Source organism: Struthio camelus, chromosome 21, assembly GCF_040807025.1.
Source record: "Struthio camelus isolate bStrCam1 chromosome 21, bStrCam1.hap1, whole genome shotgun sequence".
In the NCBI taxonomy this organism is placed as follows: Eukaryota; Metazoa; Chordata; class Aves; order Struthioniformes; family Struthionidae; genus Struthio; species Struthio camelus.
The window spans coordinates 3,288,140-3,302,294 of NC_090962.1; the positions used below are offsets into that span (position 1 = coordinate 3,288,140).

General features: G+C 43.9%; 1 protein-coding gene across 33 annotated transcripts in view; it reads right to left on the minus strand.

Moving 5' to 3' along the window:
* The window catches only part of MIB2 (MIB E3 ubiquitin protein ligase 2), a 50,756-nt gene extending 39,615 nt beyond the window's left edge, over positions 1-11,141 (minus strand). For 6 of the 33 annotated variants that reach the window (XM_068916014.1, XM_068916004.1, XM_068916018.1 and 3 more), the window contains exons 1-2: positions 10,678-10,794; positions 10,112-10,232 (exon numbers count right to left, since the gene is read on the minus strand). The gene's annotated coding sequence lies outside the window, so the exon portion shown is untranslated. Of the gene's footprint in view, positions 1-2,542; positions 2,641-10,111; positions 10,233-10,311; positions 10,496-10,677; positions 10,796-10,948 lie in introns of those variants that run through there. The other 27 variants (XM_068916002.1, XM_068916016.1, XM_068916007.1 and 24 more) reach the window with 20 other exon arrangements.
* Positions 11,142-14,155: the final 3,014 nt, after the last annotated feature.

A 14,155-nucleotide genomic window follows, 5' to 3' on the forward strand; every position in this document is an offset into this window, starting at 1 on the left:
GAACTGAGCATATGACCAGCACCGCCTGTGCCAGCAGAAATCCAGAATAGCTTCACTGTAGTGCAAGCAAGCAATCAGATTGATGTTGCTCATTCTTCAGGAGACAGTTCAGTAGCAAGATTCCAAAAGACACTGTGGTGACTTTGCTGGCCTTCCTGTTCAGTTCGGTGGGATTCTGCACAAGAACAAGGGTCTGCAACTCCAGTCAGGGTCCAAAGGGATCGTTCCCAGCCAGCACAGGCAGCAAAGAACACCTGACTCGGGACCAGTTTCTCCAACCATTCTTTTATTAATAAGCCTCTGAATTGGTTCTTAGTCACTCTTAAGTATTCTATTTTAGGCTCTCCACACATACACACACATTTTAACTGCTCCCTTCCAAGAGAGCTTCAGGGATGTGGCACCATTAAAAAAAGCCATATCAAACCATTAAACATTTAGATTGATCAAGTACCGCTATGGTAAAGGCTCAAGGTTTACTTTTGTATCATTAGCCCTCTCACTGGAAAAATAAACAGAGATTCAAACATGTTAGATGTAACGTCTAAATTAAACTAAGGCATCTCCACTGGCTTATACTGGCTTAAGAACTTTTGCTGTGGCTGTGCAGGCTTTTGACCATACTGTTCTCTGCACTACACTTCTCAGACAATTGCCCTACAAAAATAGGATTTGATAGGATTTTTCCTTTTTCTGACAGAAGCAGTACTTTTGTGAAACCAATACAAGCTCAGTAGCTAACCGCCTTGCCAATGCTTACCTACACAATGCTTGCCTCCCACCCTAATTTCCCCTCTCTGAAAAACAGAAATAAATACTTCTGTGTTAAAGATTCTCTACTAATAAATGACAACTAGGATCAAATACCTCTGGCCAGGGATTAAAGCTAAGTTAGTCATTACCAAAACAAGCATACAAGTCAATAAACTCAAATTCAGACTCACTCCTCATTTATTTCCCCTCAACAAGTAGCAAGATCCCAGGACACCACAGCAGCAAATGCACATGTGCTCTCATCAGCAGCATCCAGTGTAATTTCTCCCAAGGATAAACACACTTCCCACAGATAAATATGTTCACCAGCAGGTCAGGCAACCAGCAAGACTCGCAGCAAATCATCCTTTCATTTACCAGCACATGAGGCTGCTCTTGTGGCTTTTATCCCCTTCTGGATCCCCAGGTGCAACTAGGGGCCATTATTGCTGCCAGCTGGCTGTAGTGCCCTAGGTATGGCTGCTCTGTATGACTCCAAGCTAGGAGGAGATTCTGACTCCCAGCACTCCTGAACTGTATGTGTCCTCAGTCTCCAGTTCTGAGCAGGGGCCCTGTCTGGAGACTTTAGCCTGTTCCATGGTATTTTATTATCCCAACTCCAGCTCACTCAGGTTAAATATCCAGCTCCACCACTTGCAAATCACTCTTCTTGAGTCTTCTCTCCTTGTCTTCTCTGAACTTTTGCTTTCTACCTAAACCATTCTTATTGGGCCCCAAAACTCCTCCTATGGAAATACATGTTCTAATTCCCTCCAAGTTTTCAGGATGGAGTTTGCCATCTAGTCCTCAACTCAGGCCGTCACCTGCTTTCAAGCAGCTCCTCTACTACTCAAACAAAACCCTTGCCTTCTTGTGGGCCTCTTTTAAGCAGCTCCCTAGTAATAGTGCCTTTGGACTGAACTGCTGTTTGCTCCAGCTCTTTATTCCTTTCACACACAGCAGCCAGGCCCTGTTTAGCAACTTTGTTCTGTGCTAAAATTGTAGCATAAACTAGTGAAAATAAATCCTGCCTAAAGTGCTGCACAAATGATTGCTATATCTACATCCAAGTATTTCATTAGCACTCAAATGCCTGTTTTAAGAAAAGCCAGCGACATATAAGCAACATATCAATCATTTACCCCATACGTAATTAGCATATTATTTTTAAGATGCTCTGAAAAAGCCTCTCTATTCCAATTGCCATGTAGTGGATAATTTTGCAGGTACTACTTTCTCTTGTACCAATTGCAGCCCTAACAAGCACATATGATTGACTGTCCTTTCTATGCAGGAGTGCAAGAGGCCTTAAGAGGCCTCTACCTAAACTATAAACTGGCATTTCAATGAGAGCCATTTATGGGCAAAAGTTGGTGTCAGACTGTGACCATATTTGGAATTCATAATAAGTCAGCAAGCGCTCGAACCTCCCTGAACTATAAGATGCGCAGGCATGTGTTTTGCTAAACAAAACCAAGACAGCAAAACTCATGACTCAAAACTTTCTCCCTCTATCTTGATCTGCATGAAACCAAACAACCCGAGTTTAACTGCATGCTAAAATTTTGTTAGCTGGGGAAATTCAGGCTAGACTGAGACTCTAGATGCAGAAGAGTCAGGAATACCATGTTCTTTTGTGACAGTCTACTTTGGGATTTTATTTTTCCTTCAGCCTAGAGTTTACTGCTGATACTTTGTTAGCTAGAATGGAGCGTCAAATTGTCAAAGCATTTATGGCTCACTGATGATTTTTCTGTCTAGATGAAAAAAGTTAATGCAAGTTACTTACATGAAAGGACAACAGGAATTCTCTCGTAGTTGTAAATCCATAGATATCAAAATGCATCTCACAGAAAAGAGGGGAAGGGTTTCACTGGATCTGGGAATCTTCACAAACATGAAAAATACAGAAGGGTCATGAGAAAAAGACTAACTTCAGGGTACAATCTTCCACAATGCACACTTCCTGTGGTGTTCTCCTATCAGATACTGAAGTAGGGCGATTTATCACTTGTATTTCTGCTCATTTTCACTGGTTTTATGCAGCCTGCAGCCTATGGACAGCAGACAGAGCAGGCGCTGGCTGTAATGGAAACAAAAGGCTAGAGGGAATGTTTCCATCTCTGTTTTAGGAATACATTTATTCTAGTATCTGTTGTGCTATGCTACTTGCTAAAGAATTTACCTAAAACCCTACTAAATGAAAAAAGTCACTTCAGTATAAAGATCAATATTAAATCATAACACATGATAAAGATTTTTTGCTTTCAGAACAGCTGTTTCAATACATTATTAGTTCACAAACGGTGGGCTCTAATACTACCTCCTAACACAGCACTAGTACCAGTCCCATTTCTTGATGTGGAAAAACATGCAGTAAGACCCACCTATTTGTTTATTGTTTTCCAGATCTGATTCCACATACAAAGAACAGCACTGTTAGATCAGGTCTTTGTTTATGCACTGAGACTGTAGAATGGGGATCAGGTTGTAAACTCAGGTAAGCAGGACTTGGACTGCTTAGGAAGGACTTGCTTCCAAGGAGGAAAGTTTGCAGATCAAAGCAAGGAACTGACAAATCAAAGCCAAACACTTCCACATCATGAAAGAATTGTAACAATATCAGCCCAAGTCCAGAAAAAAAAAAAAAAAAAAAAAAGGACTCAAATCCTGACAACACTACTCCTCTTTGGAGCAGCCATCTGACTCTAACTAAAAAAAGAGAAGAAACGACGAAAACCTCGCTATCAGGGTCTCGCCTCCATTTTTTGTTGTTCAAAAGCCCAGACTTTTGGAACAACTAAGTAATGGGGTACCTTGGTGACAGGTACCTTAGTAAACCTTGACAGAACGTGCTATCATCCAGCTGAACATCTAGCCCTATTGGTAACAGGGCTAAATGAATGACTCCAACTGAAATATAGTTTGGAAAAAGATACTGTATTCTTTTTATCCTGAAAGAGAAAAGAACTAGAGAGCAGCAATACTTGAGTTTTCATGGCACCTATCTCACCTTACACTGCTTGATACTAGCACTTTTAAAGTCCACTGAGGTCCCTTTTCCATTTTGGAGACAAAGATAGTTTCCAAGGCCTGATCTGCTGTGGCTAAAACAAAGATGGCTAGAGAGAGTCCACTCATGTCGCAAATCCACAGTGCCTAGTCACAGCATAGAAAACAAATTCTGAGTTCCCAGTGCTAGCAGAAATTTTAATGTAGAAGAGCGATACCATCTCAGCCACTACGTTACACATTTATCCATTGGGAACTAACACCATGAAATTCCCCATCAGCCCACCAAAAAAATTTGCAGAATTGGCTGAAGTACATAGTTCAATATTCCAGTGCTAAGCCATGAGATTTCAGCAATGCTTTGTTTCACAGCTCACTGATGACAGGGATATTTTTCTTTGTGCTGTCAGGATTTCGGTTTAGCCTAAATTTTGCAAAATGGTATCACTGATACAGAGTGGGAGAGAAGAGCAGATGACATTTCTGTGGGTCAAATGTCAATATCAGACTAGAATGAACCTAATCAGGCAAAAACCAACATCCTCATTCAGAATTGTGACAGAGAAACACTCAGTGATTCAGCTAAGACAGTCTATGGCAGAGCCACAGGCAACAGATTACATTAATCCCAGTGGAGTTACTCAGTCGCAAGGCCATGCCTCCTTCATACTATAAAATACATAACCAGAAGAGGAAAATGTATCCTAGCAAACAGAAATTGAGGAGCACAGGTACCACCACTTGCTCCTTAAGGGAAAAGCAAGATGTCTTGCGTTTAACAGTTTGCACATATTGGACTACGAAGAGGTAGTATTAGGAAAAATTGACTCCACAGCCCAAGAAAATCACCACCCCATATGCTTCTAGCTGGCGAGACAGTACCCAAAAAATCCTGCAAGGTTATCTTCTATTCTCCTTGTTCGAAAAGCTAGACTTCTTGGCCTTAAGTACTAATTTGGGGCTGAGAGTTCTTTGTTATACTTTAATGCTGTTAAGTCCTCTGTACTTCTAAGACTAATCAGATAAAGAATACTCCCTACATTTAGATTCAGGACCACCACAACCAAAATCTCAAATAGGAGCCATGTTCCTTAATTTTGGTTACAGATTAGATTCAAAAGACCATTCAGCTTGAATATGGCTGAAGTCCCAAGAAACACACTACTCAGAGAATTTCTTCCAATAGAGTGTGAAGTCATGCATGACAAGCTTGTAGTCTTTTAGAGCTGTCAAATCAGAAAAATGATTGGCCTTGAACCCCAAACTCTCACTTCAACCAAGCTCCAACTTCAAACCACCTGTGACAACAGATGCAGAAAAATGAACCTACTTCCAAAACCAAGCACTCATCCGCATAGCCTCAGTCCAAACTGCTTTTGTCACCAAGCTCTGTGTACCAAAAGGGGATCTTTGTCAGTGACAAGTAACAAAATAAGTGGAACAGAAAGTGGAACTATCAGCCACACTGTTTACCAGGAGCAGAAATACAGCACAGTATTTTTAATGAGTCAGCTCAACACTGACCAATGGACTAGACCCATGAACTAAACTGGATTGCACAGTAGGTCAACATTTGCTCTAGCCAGGACAAATGCAAACAGAACCTTCAGGAAACAACACTGATCAACCAAAAATAAAGAGCCGTCACAGGCTTCCCACAGCAGAAATTGTGGTATACCACTAAAAGGTGAAATACCATTTGTCACATTAGGTCTAGTTGAAAATCAGATTTACAAGACACCAGCCATCAAATACCGCAAAACATCTAGTCCGCTCTACTCTCTACTAACTTTTACTGAATGCCAAAAGCTTTACAGTTTAAATCGGTGGGATCAGTGCTCATCTACTCACTGGAGAATTAAGAATGATTATGAGTAAAAATCCAGACTGGGAATCTAGTAGAACGCTCTTTTATTACATCTCATAAAATAATTGCACATAAGCCTGATGAAATCTCCTTCTGGCTTTTGATGAACTGTCTTCTTTTCAGAAGGGAGAAAAACATATCAGCTCCAGTCATTTGCTTTAATTGCATCTGACAGTTTGCAGACTGGAGCCTCAAGCCCTAAAAAGCTCAGTAGCTGGGGCTGATCAGAACCCACTTTTTGTCAATAGTAGATTTTGGAGTTTTGCTTGCATCACATTTCTGTTAAAAAAAGAAAGTGATTATTTGCTATAGTTGGGACTATGATATTTTTCACTTGATACAGAAACAATAGTATTTTAAATTCTCCATACCCTCCATGGAAGATCTCTGCGGCATATGAGAAAACTCACAAGCACTGCATTGAGCAACCCCCTCCCTTCTCCAGCCAAGAATCACAATCACTTTTCTGGCCATTGGCGTTAAGAGATACGCAGCAAACAGCTGGCATCTGCTGCACCGGTTAGCAGGACTTGCCCTTTCTGTGCTCTAAGAGCAGATCAAGAGGTTTAAGTCTAATCTATACTGACATGCCTTTGTCAGAGAGACATCAACTGCATAGGAGCAGAATGAATTGAGCAGTTAGCTGTTGCTTTCCTTCCCGTACTTAAAAAAGGCTTGGGGGTCAGCATGTATACCAATTCCATTACAAGTTTGCCTATTTTGGAAGTACAGATGTTATCTTTCAGCTCTGGATAGCTGAGTACTTTAAAGAATGCAAGAACACTTCAAAGATGGGAAATAGATCCATGGTTATATATGGAATTGGTGGCAGGACCAGGAATGAAGTCCACGTATCCTAGTTCAAAGCTGTGTACTCCAGAGCCTTGCCCCTACTAGTCATATTCCAGAACCTGGCTTTGTCCTCATACAACTCTCTAAGGAAACAAAGGGAAGGTGTCACCCATGATACAGCTTTTATTCTCGAATTTCTTCAGAGCACGTCAAGGAACGTGGATTTTACTATCATGCTAGCACACAGAACTTTGTTGCCATTTTCCACATACACCTGGTCTATATGCTAGAGGATTTGGTCCCTATCCTGGGAAATACTGAATACCTGCTTTCATTCCAGAGGGAGCTGAAATACTTAAGTTCTGTGAGACTCTGCTTTTTCACTCGTTCTTTAAAGGAGAGAGGAGTATCCAATCATATGTACCCCACAGGAAGAGAATAATTCTGAAGTGCTAAGATTATACGCAGAACATTTGTGTGCTATTCAGACAGAAAACATGTTCATGTTGATGCAAGCTCCCCCTGCCTGTTTTTGCACAGGTGCATGTCTCCCTCTCACCATTCCAACTTTGGTTATTTACCTGACTGAAGCTAAGCACAAACACAAAAACACACCTACCCATTTCTGCAGGAGAAGAGCTCTCCATTGCTAAGGAACTGTAACTCTGATAAGAATCAAAAGAATAAAACAGGCAATGCAGTTTCTTTACACTCTCAAGCAGCAATAACAAGGGATATATCACAAGTCTGAAGTAAAGGAGATACTCTATAGAAGACTAAGAAAGATATAAGCTTTTAAATTCTACCATCTGCATACAAAATGAATGGGTTTAAGAGGCTTGTATTTTGACAGTGATGAACTCCCAGCTGACCTATTGATGTCACGACTCCTGGAGGAAATGGCTCAGTATTCTCATTGGGCGTGCATGCAAAGCCTGATCTTTATTTGATTAAGCCCTGCAGGTCCCAGAGAAAATTGTGCAGGAGAATCAGGAAGGGGAAAATAGGTTTCCCAGGTTGGGTAGGGTGCTACTGCCCTAGAAACATACTTCTTTCAATGAAGATGACATCCCACTGGGAGAGGGGAACAAAAACCCCACAGAAATCCAAGAAGGTGTTCTTTCCTGCTAATGGCAACCTTAATAATAAGACCATTTGAACAGCACGGTAACTGGATGCTTTATTAAAGTACAGGGGAAGGAGCAGCGTGAGCCAGTAACATGGTTTGACCTGATCACACCTTAAACAATGGAAGGAGCAAATGAGGGGAAAAAGCAAGAACAACAACAACCACCACCACACAAGACTTATGGGGCACTCCAATCAGAGTTTCCAATGAAAATGCACTGAACCACGCACTGGTCTCCCTATGAGCACATTCACAACGCTCTGGCTCCCTCCCTAAACGTCCGTAAATCAGAATCCTTGAAAAACAAACAGGATTCAAACTGTTTGCTCACAGAGCTCTGCATTCTATTCCTGCAACCCTGCATCCCTGGAAAGCAGCAGCTCAAAATAAATGGGCATGATCAGTACTGTTACAAGTGGTATGGCCATTCAGCATGACTCTGAATTTTGCAGGGCCCCAGGAACAGTTCTGTATCAGAGATGATGAGAAAAACAAACAGACGAAAAGGGAACAGGCAGTCGGGGCAACGTGACTTAGGAACAGCTGAATTATCAAGTTGGAGAAAGCCTTCAACCAAACCATAACCAACAAAGTCTGGTCTCTGCAGGCAACCAATACTAACGTCAGACAAATGCAATTTAGGAGATGAGCCTGTTTCAGAGGTAGCTGCCATAGCTCAGATTAGCCTACTGTGGTCATGTAGCCACAGACTTGTTGATCAAAGTAGCTCAGAAAGCCATAAACATGATGCTTTCTGAACAAAAATGGAAAGAGACAGTTTCAATCACCAAGCTTGCAATAATTCCAGTTTTTGCAACTTCTGAAACATCCATCAAAGTTCTAGTGGAAAGACACTGTGTTGCACACGCTCCCTCTTCAGCTGCCACTGCACGCTGAGTATTAGCAAGGCACACTAAGCAAAAATAGTAGCTCTTGGGAAATAACACAGTGTTAGCATGGAATACCCTTTCTTCAGAAGAATCCTAGGAGTGGATTAAGGGCCACTGCAAACCAAAACAGAAACATAGGAGATTCTTTATGCACTAATTGAGCACTGGGCTTTCCCAGTCACAGAGCTTCAAACATGCCAAGAGATAAGCATTCAAAATATGTATCAGTGCACATAAAACAATACACCAGTATCATAATAAGCAAAAAACTAAGCTAACCCAAATATCATACAATTCTGAAGATTCTTCTCATGCACTGACTTTCAGAGGTGTTCTGTGTAAGAGGGACAAGAAGGGAGACACATTTACCTTGTTGAAGCCTAAAACAAAATTATTCAAGGAAACAGAATTGGTGGTGACACTTAAATGGCAACTAAAAATTCTGCTTGTTACATATGTTGCAGGCACACTTGCAAGTCCTAAATGAGCTAATTATGTCTTTCCACCACAGATACAGACAAGAATAGCACGGGTATGCAAGACATCAGAGCTGGGACTACAGTGTGAGTCACCTGACACCCAATCCACTGCCCTATTAGTTGGCTGCCTCAGGGAAGAGCTTCTTGAAGGGAACCATCATCCATCCAATAAATGTTAGCTGCGAAGCTCAGAACAAGGCAGGGACCTTGCTAGCTCTGCCAAGGCTACTGAGGCATTCTCTTTGTGACTTCAGTTTTCAACATGACATGCGGCATCGTTCCAATCATAACAATGTGGGTTATTTACAGTAAATGAATCCCTTGACTATTCACCCACCTATATCCTGAAAGCATGGACAAACATTCAACAGGTAACCAAGAAGATATTTGGGAGGGGGAATGAGCTATAAGGATGAACAACTGCACTGTCCTTCGTGGGAAGCAGTTCTACGAGACCAAAGAGCTGTTAACCAGAAAAGAAATAAGGGTATCCCATTCAAGCCAAATAAATTCCTCCTACAGCAACAGAGAAATGCAGAAGATTTAATTAGGCTCTTGGCCAAAAATTGAGAGGATTGAGTAATAAAGCCAAGCTCACATGACCTCTATCACGAAGACAAGCCAGAGCTCACTTGTGTCTAAGCGAGCTAGCCATTAAGAGTCTGTTACAGTCAAGAAAGCAAGTTTTGGTTTTGATTTGTAGGCAAATCAGACTAAACATAAGCAGTGCTTTCAGTGTAGCTGTACCATCCCCTCTAGGTTTAAATTTGGCCCTTGTTTCTGCTACTCTTTCTCTCAGTTCAGGGAACTGTAAGTATCATACAAACACAACGCGTGGAATGGGGGCAGATGGGAGTAGTACATGCTTCAATTCTGATATTTATCTAGAATATGGCACGTGTTCCAGTAAAACAGAACGCCCAGTTTTTCCATGCTCAGGTATCATCCCAGCAAGCAAGGACTTACCTGCAGTACCTATTCCAGAACAGGAAATTATCTATATTTATACCCTCTGGGACAGCTGGGACCAGTCATCCAGAAGAAAAGAAATAAAAATGGAGCAGGAGCAAGCAAACACATCTAATTACAGGCTCAACCCTGGCTAAACACGGTGGAAAGAAGACTCACCACTTAGAGCGGACCTACTCCCAGCTTATCCCAAAGAAGAGAAGGAAATAAGGACACATACCTGATCAAGCTGAGAGGGAGCAAAACTCACAACAGCCCTTTAGAGAGCCACTGTCCTTAACAAAGGGCCGTATTTGTTTCCTTCCCTCATTCCTTCTTGGCGCAGGAGTCTGAAAAGTGGCCTGTGGAGAGAGCAGAACATCTGAGAAACAGCTCAGGTGGGCACCATAATTGTAGACAGCCAGTCACTCGGGCCTTTACCGGTAAGGACTGATGCCACGCGAGACATGAGTCCAGCCCCAGCCACTGCTCCCCGAACCGCAGGGGCACCCGGCGCGGCTCAAGCCCGGCCACAGGACCGCCCTGCGCCCGACCCGTGCACCCGCCGCCCCAGGGCCCCGCCCCGGCGTCGACAGCCGGACGCCACCCAGAGACTTCCCCAACCCCCGGCGCAGCCCGGGGGCCGCGGGAGCCCAGCGACCCTCTGGGGGCCGCAGCCGCCCGGGCCCGGGCCTGTCGGGCAGAGGCGCGGCCGGCAGGCCTGGCCCCAGGCCGTCGCCGCGGCACCCCCCGCCCTCGCAGCGGCGCAGCCCGCGGCTCAGCTCCATCCGACTTTTCCCCTCCTACCCAGGGGAAGCGGCCGAGGAGCCGGGCCGCGGCCGGCCGGCCGCCCCGTCAGCGCCGCAGCGGCCCCGCTCAGCCCCGCTGCCCCGGGGCGGCCCGCGCGCCCCGCCCAGGCCTCCCGGTGCCTGGTGACAGCCGGCGGGGCATGCTGGGAGAGGTAGTTCCCTGGCGGCCGCCGCACAGCGCCCGCGGGGCGCGGCCGACTACAAGTCCCGTGAGGGCGCGGGGCGCCCCCGCGGCCCGGCCCCGGCCCCCCGCAGGAGCGCCAGGGCACCTCTGTGGTGGTCTCGGGGCAGAGGCCGGGGCGGGTTGTAGTCGGCTGCGCGGCGGGTTTCGCCCAAGGACGGCTCTTGCTCTCCCGCTGCAGCCCGCGTCGCTGCTTGGCCGTGGGAGCGGGGCAGCGGCTGCGGCGTGGGGTCCGCCTTTGCCCTCTCCTCCCTCTGTATTGCCGTTCTTTCGTGTTTCCGGTGTGGTTGCTTTGCGGTGTTGAGGATAAATAGGATCGTTTCCTGTTTTCTCTACGCAAGCAAAATGGCCATTAAAGTCCACGGGAATTTCCAATATGAAGGCAATGTAGGATCCCCTCCAAGACGCATTTTTATAGACACTTGAGTGCTAGATTTGGGGTTTTTTTCAGAGTAACTTAGTTATTTTTAGGGAGATTTTGGGCTTCAGCCTGTTTCCTTGCAAGATGCAGTGTTCTCCAGGTAGTCTGAGGGCTCTGAAAGGGACAGCTTTCCACCAGGGTTGTCTCTGCTGCCAAATCACGGCTCAAATATTTCCTGCTCGGGATCATTGTGACACTCAAATGCAGAATGGGTGGATCTAAAAGCATAAGGTATTACTGCTTGTGTATTATCTTCCTTTTCAAAGAAGCAGAGGCAAATTAGGAATTTCTGTTGTCTCTCTCTGCTAATGACGCTTGCAATACCTTCATATGGATCACCAGTTAGTAGATGGAACAAACTCTTAACTTTCTTTTACACCTTGTAAGCGTTTGTCCTAAGCTTACCTGTCTTCTCTTACATGTGTTGGGGTGATGGTGAAAATGTGAGAATGAGTGAATGAAATCTGAGAAAGTGAGTACAAGTCTTCAATTTACTTGGAGATTTTGCAAAATATCACCTTCCCCTTCCAAAAGGTCTCCTCCTGACTTTTGTTGCACTGTTTTCCTACACAAAAGTTATTTAAGTACTTTGAGCAACCAGTTTCTAGCAACATTAAACCTGATCACACAATGGTATTATCTGTGAGGACTGTGGCCATTTCTGCCACCAAAAAGTCTCATCCAGTTCCTCAAAGGAATCACGTTACTAGCAAGATAAATATTTCTTTTGGATGTTATGTCCTGGCCAGCATTTTCTATGTTACAATTTTTATAATGTGGCAGACTCGTGGCTTTGTTTGCAGTAAATTGTTTCCTTAGATCTGTTTCTACCACATACGTATCACCAGCATCTCTGCTACAAGTCTGGAATAGATCCACATATGCCACTAAGGAGGGTATGCATGTGCGAGAGAGAGATAATGGTTTATCATGGAAAATAAGTTAGAACTCAGCAGTGCGCATGGAGGAATCCATATACTTCTAACTTTCTGCTCCATGCTTAGCTGACTGGCAGACTTGCTAACTTCCACATAAGCAGAACTGCAGCACAGTTTGCCCTTTGGCCAGAAGGTGGAGAATGAGTACTGTTAAGTATTTGAGAGAGTGGTAAGTGGATCTAAATAGTCACTGATACTCCCTCAGCTTGCCTTTTACCAGGCAGAATTATATTTTAATATAAACATAGAAATACCTTAGAGGCGGGTGAATACAAAAATCAATTGCCTGAAAATACTCATTCACATTTGGAGTATCTTTTTTTGTGCTTACTCTTTAAGTATCAAGATAACTTAGGCTTTATTTTCACCAGTGCTTGTTTTAAACATGTGAACTTCCATGCCCAGACTCTAAATTATATCTGGCTTTTGCCATCTAATCTTTCTTTTTGAAAAAAAACCCCACCAAAGAAGCAGAGGTGACATAAAGAAGTGTGAAAATACAATATTTTACAGCTGAGTTAGGAGATAATAACGCCATCATTTCCAGTCATTTCATTCTGAGTGTTGGGCTGTGTCCTGATTTCATCTCTCATAAAGATAGCAGCAAGCCTAACGTTTCAGGATCAGAAATAATTAGCTGAACCATCCTAAGTTTATCACCATCTGGGAATTTGGTAGCAAGATGGAGGTAAATGGGAAGGATTACTTTCTTGATGTGTCATACAGTAAAATCGAACTGCCCTACTTCCAAACAGTTGCAGCAGACGTATGCTTCAAAGTAATTCCCCTTCCCTTCACTTCTTATGTGAAGGGAGTGCCACTTTCCTGCAGACCTGAGCAGCAAGTGCTTTGAATACACACACCAGCATTCAAATGGTGGCTCTCCAAAATGGCTGGTCAACAGCAGTAGGCAATTCCAGAAACTATTGATTTGAACCTAGGTGACTTAGTTTCCTGTTCTGTAAACACTACTGCCTCCTTAGATCTCTTTTGAGCCTGTGCTGCTGTGATCATACGTGCTACAGTGTGGATCCTCTGGTGTCTAGTAAGAGCGAGTTTACCTCAGTCTCTTGCTCAGTGGCAATATTATAATGCTACCGGGAGGGGCTGGAACGGGGAAACATAACTCTGGATATGGGATAGAAGCCTCTGCTCTTACAAGGTCCTATCCTGATCTTCCAATGTATTTTGCTGGGAATCTTTTGCCCACTGGATGCCGCTGTTATACAGAAACAGTCACAGACTGTAGGCTTCACCAGAGTCACCTTCTCTAACAGATATGGAAGGCCACTTCAAGATCAGTGAAGCTATATGGATTTAACCCTGTTAGCCAACCTATCTTACAAAGTAACCCATCCTCTTCCTAATATTCTGTAGCTTACAGACGTGGCACTGGACCAGGAAGGTAGATGCCTACATGATGGCAATACCAGCAGCAGAAGTATAGTGATGTTCTTTGATGTGCTAACATCACATGGGAAAAAATATTGGCTAGTGGAGGGAAAACAGGTGGTCCTACAGGTGTCTTCATGTCACGTACAGAAGGGCATTTTCCCCAACAACAGTGTTCTGCAGTGTCCGTTTTGCGTGCTTAATGTAAGAATTTATATGTGGAAAGACTGGTTCAGGGAATCCTCTTCTTATAACTGAAGCCTGGAAATGGTAGCTTCCCCGGCTTACACACTGCAAATGTGCAGTGATATTATGGTTACATCTTGTGACACTGCCTTTGGAGGGATATTGGAGTTTCAAACAAGCCAGAAAGGGACCTACATCCAATACCCGGCTTTGAAACACTCCTTAACTTTGAGGAAGTTCAATTCCGGATCTAGGTCTCTGCTCTGAAACAAATAGAATCACAGCCTAGTAGAACACATACCCAAGAGGGATTCCTCTTTGTTCCTTGCCAACAACTTATAACACTGAAAAGCAGCTG